Genomic DNA, 10,139 nt, shown 5'->3' with positions numbered 1-10,139 from the left:
CTCTCCTGAATTGTGTTTGCTGCCTCTGATGGCTGAGCTGTTTGGGTGGAGGCAAGGGGGCTCCTTTTCAGGTCTCGTTAGAAATTGGCATATAAGAAGTGGATGTTAAGCTTTACAACTTGTAAGAGACTTTGCTATCATGACTTAATCCTATCACCATGTGAATCTTTAGATCTTACTAAGCACTTCTCAACTGGGGTTCCAAAAGAGAATTGCATGCCTATGGGTAATGCATCCATTGTGTGGCATGATTTAACTTCTCCCCTGTGTGCCTGGGGCAGTACAAATTATGTGCTGTCCTTAGGAGAGATAATAGTCCCTTAAAACAAGGTCTGTGGTTCAGAAGAGGGACCCTGATTGAGAATGTTATGGTCTTTAAGGGAAAAGGCAAAAAGCCTTATCCAAAAGAAGGAATTATTAGCAAGGATAAAACTGCTTGTAAAAGCCCAGGTGCATGGGGTGGGTGGAGAGAGTAAACTTATTTTTAGGCTGTAGATCATCTCATTCTCTGAAACGCAGACACACATAAGCATAGCTACATAACACAGTGGACTTTGGTGACCTTGTTCAAGTACTAAGTATGGTCAATGGGAAGACTTCCCCATGAGCTTGGTAACTGATGATGTCTGTCAAATTATGATGTGATCGGCAAAGGTTTACTAAACTGTAGGTCATGCCATCTTCTCATGTCAATACTTGTTATTTATTCCTTTCCCCCCACTGCTGGTCTAGCCCATCACGACAAATGGCATGATGACCTTCAGATAGGGAAGCCTATAGCATACCTCCTAGCAGAACTGCACCTTGAAGTAATTTTGGTGTCATCATCTCAATTAAGTTAAGCCCACAAAAATGGTGTCAAAGGGGAATGTGCCGGGAGATCATGATAAACACTCCTGATGCTTTGCAGCTGGGCCCATCATCTGTACATTTCACAATAAAACTTCATGACGCATCCAGACACCCAGCTGCCTGTGTTCACGGGGACAGCGTTTCCTCTGCTGCACCACTCAGATCTGCACTGTGGGGGACTCCGTTCTCTTTTCCGCCAACCTCTTTCAAATGACAATGAAACTTCATGACCGCATAGCTCCTGGGACAATGTTTGAGGAATGTCAGATCCAGAGAGGTGGTCTACAGAGGCAACGCCATTTTATTGGACACAGAGAAACTATTCATTGGTACCCAATAAATTGTGAGGCTATTCAGAATGCTGGGAAACATTTTAGAAAGGGCCACCCATCCCATTGTTAATCACAAAAACAAAGCAAGCAAACACAGGTCCAACCTACTTCAGGTAGGCAGAGGCCCCTAGTTTCTCGCACAGTTTAGCTCAGTGGTTAGGAGTGAGCTTTGAAAGGAGACAGACCAGGCTTGGTGTCTCCACTCACTACTTACTGGGAAGTTGGTTTCTTATTTGCACAGTAGGAATAACAGTATGTACCTGCAGGGTCATGATTAGTGACTGAGAAGCCGCATGGAATGCACTTCGTACCTTGCCCAGCACCCGTGAAAAACTGGCTGTTGTTATTACGTATCAGATGATCCTACTGCATTGTAGGAATTAACACAAAGGGGATCTAGTCCACCTTTCTGTGTAAGACATAGCATCATCCCCAGGGGATAAGTCTTAAAGTGAAGGATTGATATTTTGGCATTGGGAGCATTCATAGTGCCGTTAGTGAAACCATGCCATCCTGCCCCTGCGGAGGGACAGCCCTGTCCCAGGTCATTGCACCAACTCAGAGCAGTTGTTTCCTGACAGTTCTACCTAGTAGCCTTCCTGAAGAGGCAGACTGGTGTAGAATCCCCTCACCTTTTATATTTAATTTTTACTATTACAAGGCAGACACAAATATTTTCTGCTTGTAAATATTAAAATGTTATACATAAGCCTGCATTCTCTCTCAACCAATACTCTCAGTTCTTCTACTGCTCTCTCCTCGGTCCTCAGCCCCAGGGTAGCCACTGTTAGTAGATTGATGTGTATGTTTCTGCACATATTCCAATTGACTTGCATGCTCAGTGTTGTGTTCATAGAAAATGCTTATGTTTTGTGTGTGTTTCTGTGTGCGTGTATTTTAAGGAATTTTAAGCAAGTGGAATTCCTACCATGTTATTTGTACTTGATTAAAAAATTAATATATATTAGAGACCTTCCCATGTTAGTACGAAGAGGTTAATTGCACTTTTGTTGTGCAGAACAAATAGTATTACTGGTATGGTGTATGGGGTTATTTTTTTGCTTCTCCTGTTTGATGGGGATTTCAATTGTTTCCATTTTTCAGTATTGTCATCCACACTACAGTAAACATTTTTATGTGTGTTTTATTACTTTAATTACTATCTTAGTCTCACATGTGTTTTCTAAGGGAGAAGTGGGTGCTCTGTTATAGGGTAACATCACTGAAAATTGAAATGGGTGCTGCCCAGTTGTTTTCCAAAGGTGCCCTTAGGTCCCGTTTTCTTCCCGTGACAGTATTCGAGTGCTTGGATCTTTCTGTTGTCCTCACTGCAAAGAAACTATAGCTTGAGAAAGAGGTTTTGAGTCAGCCACGTAGAAGTTACAGCCAGTGTGGTACCAATCATAAGACACATCTTTTGGTTGGCTGACTTGTTTATGGTCAGTGTTTTGGCTGACAACTAAAGGTGTTATGGGCCGACTGTGCAAGGAATGAAGATGCAATAAGTAAAATTACTCCTCAGTTCCAGGCTTTCTGAATCCGCAACACCCTCAAGTCTGACAACTGGGTTTGGTGACTTGGTAGGCGCCGAGGGTGGGTTGGGCATGTGATGTAGAATACTGTGGGTGTTGGGGTCAAGTCTGGGCTCTAGGGCTGCCTTAGGGTCAGAGAGAGCATGCAGGGAAGCCTGTCATCATGACTTTCATTAATTGGTGGTTGAACAAAACAGACACAGAGCCAGAAACCAAGTGGAGTCGCAGAAACATTTGCAGGTTCACGCAGGATGAGAAATAAGTTAGGCGAAGCCTCTTGTCGGGAGAAAGTACTTGGAAATTCTTGCCTCCCTTCATCTGGTTCCCCTGGCAGCAACCCAGGGATTGCAGATTTCAGGTCCTATCCGAGCTCTGCTTCATATCTAATCGTTAAGTGCTTCCTGAGCACCTTTGCTATTCGAGACACCGTGTGTAGTCCTGGGAAATTGAAGGGGCAGCGTCACGTGATGCATAAGATGTTAAAGGTCTAATGATTGGGACAGGTAATCCTTCTGGCTTGCAGGAGGTTACTGTCCCTGTCCCTGAGAGCCTGAGTGATTGGAATATTTCTATCAAGTATTTCTGAGAATGTATCACAATGGAAGGCTTGTCAGTCTTGGACTCAGCAAGGTCTTGGCTTTGGACAGGAAAGCAGCAGTGTTGGGGGAGAGTCACTGTCCCTCCCAGAAAACACAGTGATGCCCTTTCACTTGGATTCTGGACAGAAGAGGCTACAAAGGGGGTTAGAGAGCCATCATGGCTTTTAGCTCCGAGGAGACCCAAAGGGCATGTCTAGCTAAGGCAATAGCTAGCAACAACATCCAAAGTTGTAATTTTTTTTTTTTGTATTTTTCTGAAGCTGGAAACGGGGAGAGACAGACAGACTCCCACATGCGCCCGACTGGGATCCACCCGGCACGCCCACCAGGGGCGATGCTCTGCCCCTCTGGGGCGTCGCTCTGCCACAACCAGAGCCACTCTAGCGCCTGGGGCAGAGGCCAAGGAGCCATCCCCAGCACCCGGGCCATCATTTGCTCCAATGGAGCCTCTGCTGCGGGAGGGGAAGAGAGAGACAGAGAGGAAGGGGGGGGGGTGGAGAAGCAGATGGGCGCTTCTCCTATGTGCCCTGGCTGGGAATCGAACCCGGGTCCCCCGCACGCCAGGCCAACGCTCTGCCGCTGAGCCAACCGGCCAGGGCCTCCAAAGTTGTAATTTAAGGGGTACTTTTTGTTCAGTCGCATCCCTGCTGAGAGAGTTATAACTCCTCCTAGGTCAGAACAGGCATCCTGTGGTTTCTCCTGCCAATACCAAGAGTGAGCTTGCACTCCAGTGGGTGGCCAAAGGAGACTATCAGCCTAGGACAGTTCCTGTGTCCACAGGGACCACATGGATAATTGTGCCAACTCTGGCAGCTATAAACCTTGGGGCAAATGTGGAATATAGAGTCAGCTCTGCTCTGAGGCCTCATTCCTTTCCCCAAAGCTCTAATATGTCTGGGTTTGCTTTTGCAGGTCCTACTGAAATTATAAAAAGCTCAGAATTGTGAGTCACACAGATTTGGGGATAATTAGAAATGGTTATGAGACTTGGTTTTGGGAATAGACAAGAGGCATCAGGCCAGGTGCAGAGCAGGAGAGAAGTTTAGGAGGGACCTTTGGCACGAAGTGAGAGAGGAAAGTCTTTACAAACCTGTGTGTGTGTGTGTGTGTGTGTGTGTGTGTGTATGAATGAGAGGGAGACACACACACACACACACACACACACACACACACGGGGGGGCAGTTAAAGATAGTTGAGTGGATGATTAGCTAAAAGTTAGTGAAAGCTTTTTCTTTCTCAAGCTCCAAGGTTACTAAGTCCTTTCTAGGACACAGAGCAGGTGGACCAATGCAGAACCGTAAAATCAGGGAGGCATGGGGAATGATGTGATGGAGAATAAGCTTCCTCTTGGTATGTGACACACCTGGGACAATGCAGAATCAACCTATAAGTATGTTATTGACGTACTGGGGGAGAGATGTCAGGAAAGGGATTCGGTGCAGTGGTATTCAGCCAGGGGCAATTTCTCCCCCGGAGACATTTGAGAATGACAGGAGGCAGGTTTGGTTGACAGGACTGTGGAAGATACTACTGGTATCTAGTAGGTGGAGGCCAAAGATGTTGCTGAACAGTGCAGAAGGCATACCCCTGCCCCAGTAAGAATGATCTGGCTCAAATACTAGTAGTGTTGAAATAGAGAAGTCGCTGTCTAATAAGAAGGGGGTAGTTAATAAATACTTAAATTAAAAAATATAAAATTATAAACAATTCAAATAAAATTAAATTTAAAAAATCAATATATTTCAGGCTTAAAAATACAAACATTTAGTTTTGTGCTACTAATGATTATTACTCTGAAATGTTTAAGATTTAAATAGTTTTTTTGGTTGTTTTTGTATTTTATTAAATAAGAGCATATTTAGGGAAAAAATTTTTTTGGTTCTTTCAGAACCTCTGGTTCCCAATCTCATAAGATTTTATATTCCTCAATTTTTACACCATCAGAGTTTCAAGAATTTAATTCTTGCAATGGATGAAAGATCTTTGTATAACAGTTATCAATTAAAACATGAAAAATCTGTTTAAAACACTGTGGGCAAAACTTGAGAGAGTGTCTATAATTGGGCCAGGCAGTAAAGAGATTTTTCTGAAAATTCAGGTCACCATTACTGTGGCATTTTCACAAAATAATCAGGTTTGGCTTTGCCATGGGCATGACAGTCTGAACCAAATAGACATAGGTATTAAGGCTTTGAAAAACATTTTTTTGTAGGCCATTTCCCCCTCCTTCTCACATTTTATTGCATAAAAATTTTAAACATGAGTTGAAAGAATTTTACAGGGAAGACCACCAAGAGTATATCAATAATTTGTGCTGTATTTGCTTATCAAATATCAATTTATCTATCCATCCATCCATCCATCTATCCATTAATCCATCTTACATTTTATTTATTTATTTTTTACAGAGACAGAGAGCGAGTCAGAGAGAGGGACAGACAGACAGGAACGGAGAGAGACGAAAAGCATCAATCATTAGTTTTTCATTGAGCGTTGCAACACCCTAGTTGTTCATTGATGGCTCTCTCATACGTGCCTTGACCGCGGGCCTCCAGCAGACCGAGCAACCCCTTGCTGGAGCCAGTGACCTTGGGTTCAAGCTGGTGGGCTCTTGCTTAAACCAGATGAGCCAACGTTCAAGCTGGCGACCTCCGGGTCTCGAACTCAGGTCCTCTGCATCGCAGTCCGATGCTCTATCCACTGAGCCACCGCCTGGTCAGGCCATCTTACATTTTGATACATTTAAAATAATACATTTTTTCAGTTCACTTGACTCTTAAATACCACTTTATTATTCATTTATTAGCTATTTAATTATTAAACCCCACTTAATCTAGGAAGTTTTTCTTATCTCTCCAGATACTTCTCCCACAGCTCTCACATTTGAAGGCAGCTGCTGTTGTCAGACTCGTGGATCCTTACATAACTTCATCAATGGGTTTATGTGTAAAATAGAAATAACATAGTTTTAGAAATCATTACTGATGCAACATCCCATCCGTTAGTCTGCAATAAAGTTTTTGCCTCGGCTCCAACTCACTGACCACGTGGTCCATCCCCAAGCGGCTTCCTCTCCATCTTTGGATGTCGTTTGGATATGGTGTGCATGAAAAACTCTAGGGATCAGAGGTTCCTGCAGGGTTGCTATTTTCATAGGAAATTCAATTCTGGGTCTTGGCTCCAAGTGCTTTTCTCTCCCGCTACTGTTTGACTTCTTGAAGCTGTAGAATGTGCTAACAAATATGCCACAGGGAAACTGAATTCGGTGACAGAATGGCCAGGCCCCCGTCAATGGCCTTGAATGGGCAGTCCCAAGGAAGTGGACGGTCTGCAAAGACCTGCCGCCAGGCCTTGCCACATGCTGCTGTGTCTGGCCAGGTGGCCTCCTGAATTGCTGTCTGTCCCCTTGGTCTGATCATTGGACCCCGAGCTCCAGAGCCATCATCTCTTACCTGTTGGGCCTGACATGTTTCACATGGCTCCAAACGCGATCTCCCTGTCTTGCCAGTGATAGTTTCACTTAACATAAAAACAGATGCTCAGAAACACAGTTGGTTTTTTTTTTCTATTCTGTATCATTATATTTAAAGACAAACTGCTTTGGGCATTAAGATACTGCTATCTACATCTGTTTGTATCATTTCATTCCCTGCCAAGGTTTTGTACGCTAACACGACTTTAATGGGTAAAACTAAAGCTGTGGTCCCCTCTCACACAAGGTGGGGTCCATGATATTCTTTTTCCACTGCTCCTCCTCCAAACCTCTGTCACATGAACCCCGTCTAAGAGTTTCTATTATTCTGGAGGGAAAACTTTTATTTTTAAAAAGTTTTTATAGAAGGCCAAGACTTAAGGGAAACCACCTTGCCTATAGTTCTGCTTTGGTTTTTTCTTGAGCTTGCTTTTTTTTTGGAAGATTCCCCAGAAACAACCTCAGAAAGATGAGTGCCTCCAGTTATGTTTAAATCTCTTATATAACTTCCTGAAATTGCTGGGATGAAAGGGGGTAAAAGAAACATCCTCACCAGGTGATATATTGTCCTCATCTCATTCCTGCCAAATTACAAACATTACAAAGCTTTAATCTTATACCGTGATGTCTCCTGGAGCCATAAAGTGCCAAGAACTCATAGAATATGCCCATGGCTGTCTGTGTCCGTGGTGAAATAGAGTTTGTTCATTAAAACTCAGCCATCCCTGATAAGTATTACTTTAAACACAAACCCTTGGACTGCTGCTAGCTTCCAGCTATGCTTTGAGCATTGGAGGACTTGTGAGAACCACCAGAGGAAGTGGGGACCAGGAATGGGGCTCTGAACTGGGGAACCTGACCTGGCTGATTCCAGCAAAGTCAAGAGAAGGCCAAGGTCGAGTGTGGAACTGGGGTGCCGAGCATAGGAAGGATTCAAGCTGATGGTTAATGGGCTTGTCAAGGCAAGTTGGCGCTAGGGTTCTGTCTGGCCTCAGATGCTAAGATATTAGAATGCTGGAGCTCAGGACTAAAACTCTGGCCTCTCCAGTGGTCTTGCCCTTCCTGGTAGGACTCAGTTGCTCCTGAGAACCTGAAATTTGCAGGAGATACAGGAAGCAGGATGCAGCCTCCAGAAGCTGGGTATCTTAATGGGTCACTAGGTTGGTGGTGGTGGCGGCAGGGGTCCATCACTCATGAGCTGGAAAACCAGGTTCAATGACACACTCTGTAGAGGGGTTGTCTAAGAGCAGAAACGAAGAAATGTTTATTCATATTATAGGTTTACCTTAAGTAATGTTTTGTTCCCCAATTACAAAATTAAAATCAAACAGAATCAGTATATATAAAACTCAGAAATGCACAAGGAGGAAAACCCCTTTCATGATCAGAATTAACCAGAAACAAAGATTTCTCACAATTGGTACCTGTCCTTCAAATCTCCTTTCTCTTTTCCTGTAATTTAAAGGTTGGGGACATATATATTATATCAAAATATATAATTTTGAGATCATTTTTGTAATATGAGGTTAGCATTACAAGTTGCTGAGCTATTTTTACATATAACTTTACACGCATCTCTGTCCTTAGAATATATCTTTTGAACTGGAAATTTCCTGAATCAAAGGGAAGACTCTTGTCATCATGGGAGGTTCCATGGATCTAGACCCATTGAGGAAATGTCCTTTTTGTCACTGACAGGGCTCTGAGCTCCATAGGGGACTCAAGACAAGCTCAGGATGCATAGGACTTGGAGGGCATGTTACTGTGAAAATCACTCCATGTACCTAGTATGAAGCCTTAGATGAATAACTACCTCTCCGCCCTTTGTTTCCTCATTTGTAAAATAGTCTGGTTGGATTTGATCATCTTTAAATTCCCTTTACCTTTGGCATTTTCTTATCCTTAGTGGCAGTGGGAACATTGAATGCCTCACTCAGATTCAGAAGCCAAATTGTCACACTGGACACTTGGTGAACTTGGTTGGTTTTTCGGAAGACACTTGGTGCACAGATTAACAAGAAAGACAGCCTTTAGATCCTGAGAAATAAAACTCATCGTCCCCATCCCAGACCCCGAGACACCTAGCTGCTGTCCCATTTTTAATAGTGAATGACCGCTACCTTTCTTTGTGCCCCTCCCCCAACATGCAGGGGAGACTATACATTCTCACTCCATGGAATTAATTTCTAAGCTATCTTATTTTTTCTCTTACGTATTTGCTCCATCATATAAACAGGTACAGAAAGGGCAAAAACAAAAACAAAACCCAGCAACAGAAAAAGAAGCAAACAAGAAAACAAAAAAGAATGACAGAGAGCAAATGCAAAATCATCCATATAAAAATATGAAAGTGGCCCTGGTTGTTTGGCTCAGTGGTAGTGTGTCAGCATGGTGTGTGGAGGTCCTGGGTTCGATTCCTGGTCAGGGCACACAGGAGAGGCGCCCGTCTGCTTCTCCACCCTTCCTCTTCTCCTTCCTCTCTATCTCTCTCTTCCTCTCCTGCAGCCAAGGCTCCATGGGAGCAAAGTTGGCCCAGGCGCTGAGGATGGCTCTATGGCCTCTGCCTCAGGTGTTAGAATGGCTCTGGTTGCAACAGAGCTATGCCCCAACTGGGCAGAATGTCATCCCCTGGTTGGCATGCTGGGTGGATCCCGGTCGGGCACATACAGGAGTCTGACTGCCTCCCTGCTTCTGACTGTGGAAAAATAAAAAAAGAAAGAAAGAAAGAAATGAAAGTGGAATTTCATGAATGACTCCAGGCAACCAGACAGCGGCACTGGGCTGCTGTGTGCACTCAGGGAGGTGGTCAGGCAGACATGGACCACAATAAAACCCATGAAGATGGGCTGATGGAAGTTCTGGCTGTTCTCAGGCTGCCCCTTCTGCTCTGAATCAGACACTTGGGTTATTTCTTGGCTTTTTATGCTGCAGACCGACAGGGTACATGTCACAATCTGGTAACTGAATTAATTCCTTCTGATTGATTGAGCCAGCAGATGAATGATTAGTTCTTTTCTCGGTGGAACTGAGTTGCTGTCGAAAAGTGCTTCTAAGCATTTAGAATAAAGCAGTGTGTACAAGAAATCAGTGGGAACCTGGTGGGAAGGTGGCCATCCACGTGGCTAATTGATCTCAAATCACACTCAGGAAATCCAATTTATTTAAACCAACCCTGAGCCAGCAGTTAATGCGGAAGAAGAGCAACCACAAAATATTAAGTATTATAGAGCTGGGTAAGGCAGGATTGGGAGGCTAAACGACTGTTTAAATTATTGCAGAACATAAACTCATCAGATGACATCTAATCCAGCAGTATTTTCCCCCAATTATTTCACCCCGGTAGGGTTGACT

This window comes from Saccopteryx bilineata, chromosome 1, assembly GCF_036850765.1.
Source record: "Saccopteryx bilineata isolate mSacBil1 chromosome 1, mSacBil1_pri_phased_curated, whole genome shotgun sequence".
Classification (NCBI taxonomy): Eukaryota; Metazoa; Chordata; class Mammalia; order Chiroptera; family Emballonuridae; genus Saccopteryx; species Saccopteryx bilineata.
Note: the sequence above shows the minus strand (reverse complement) of the source record.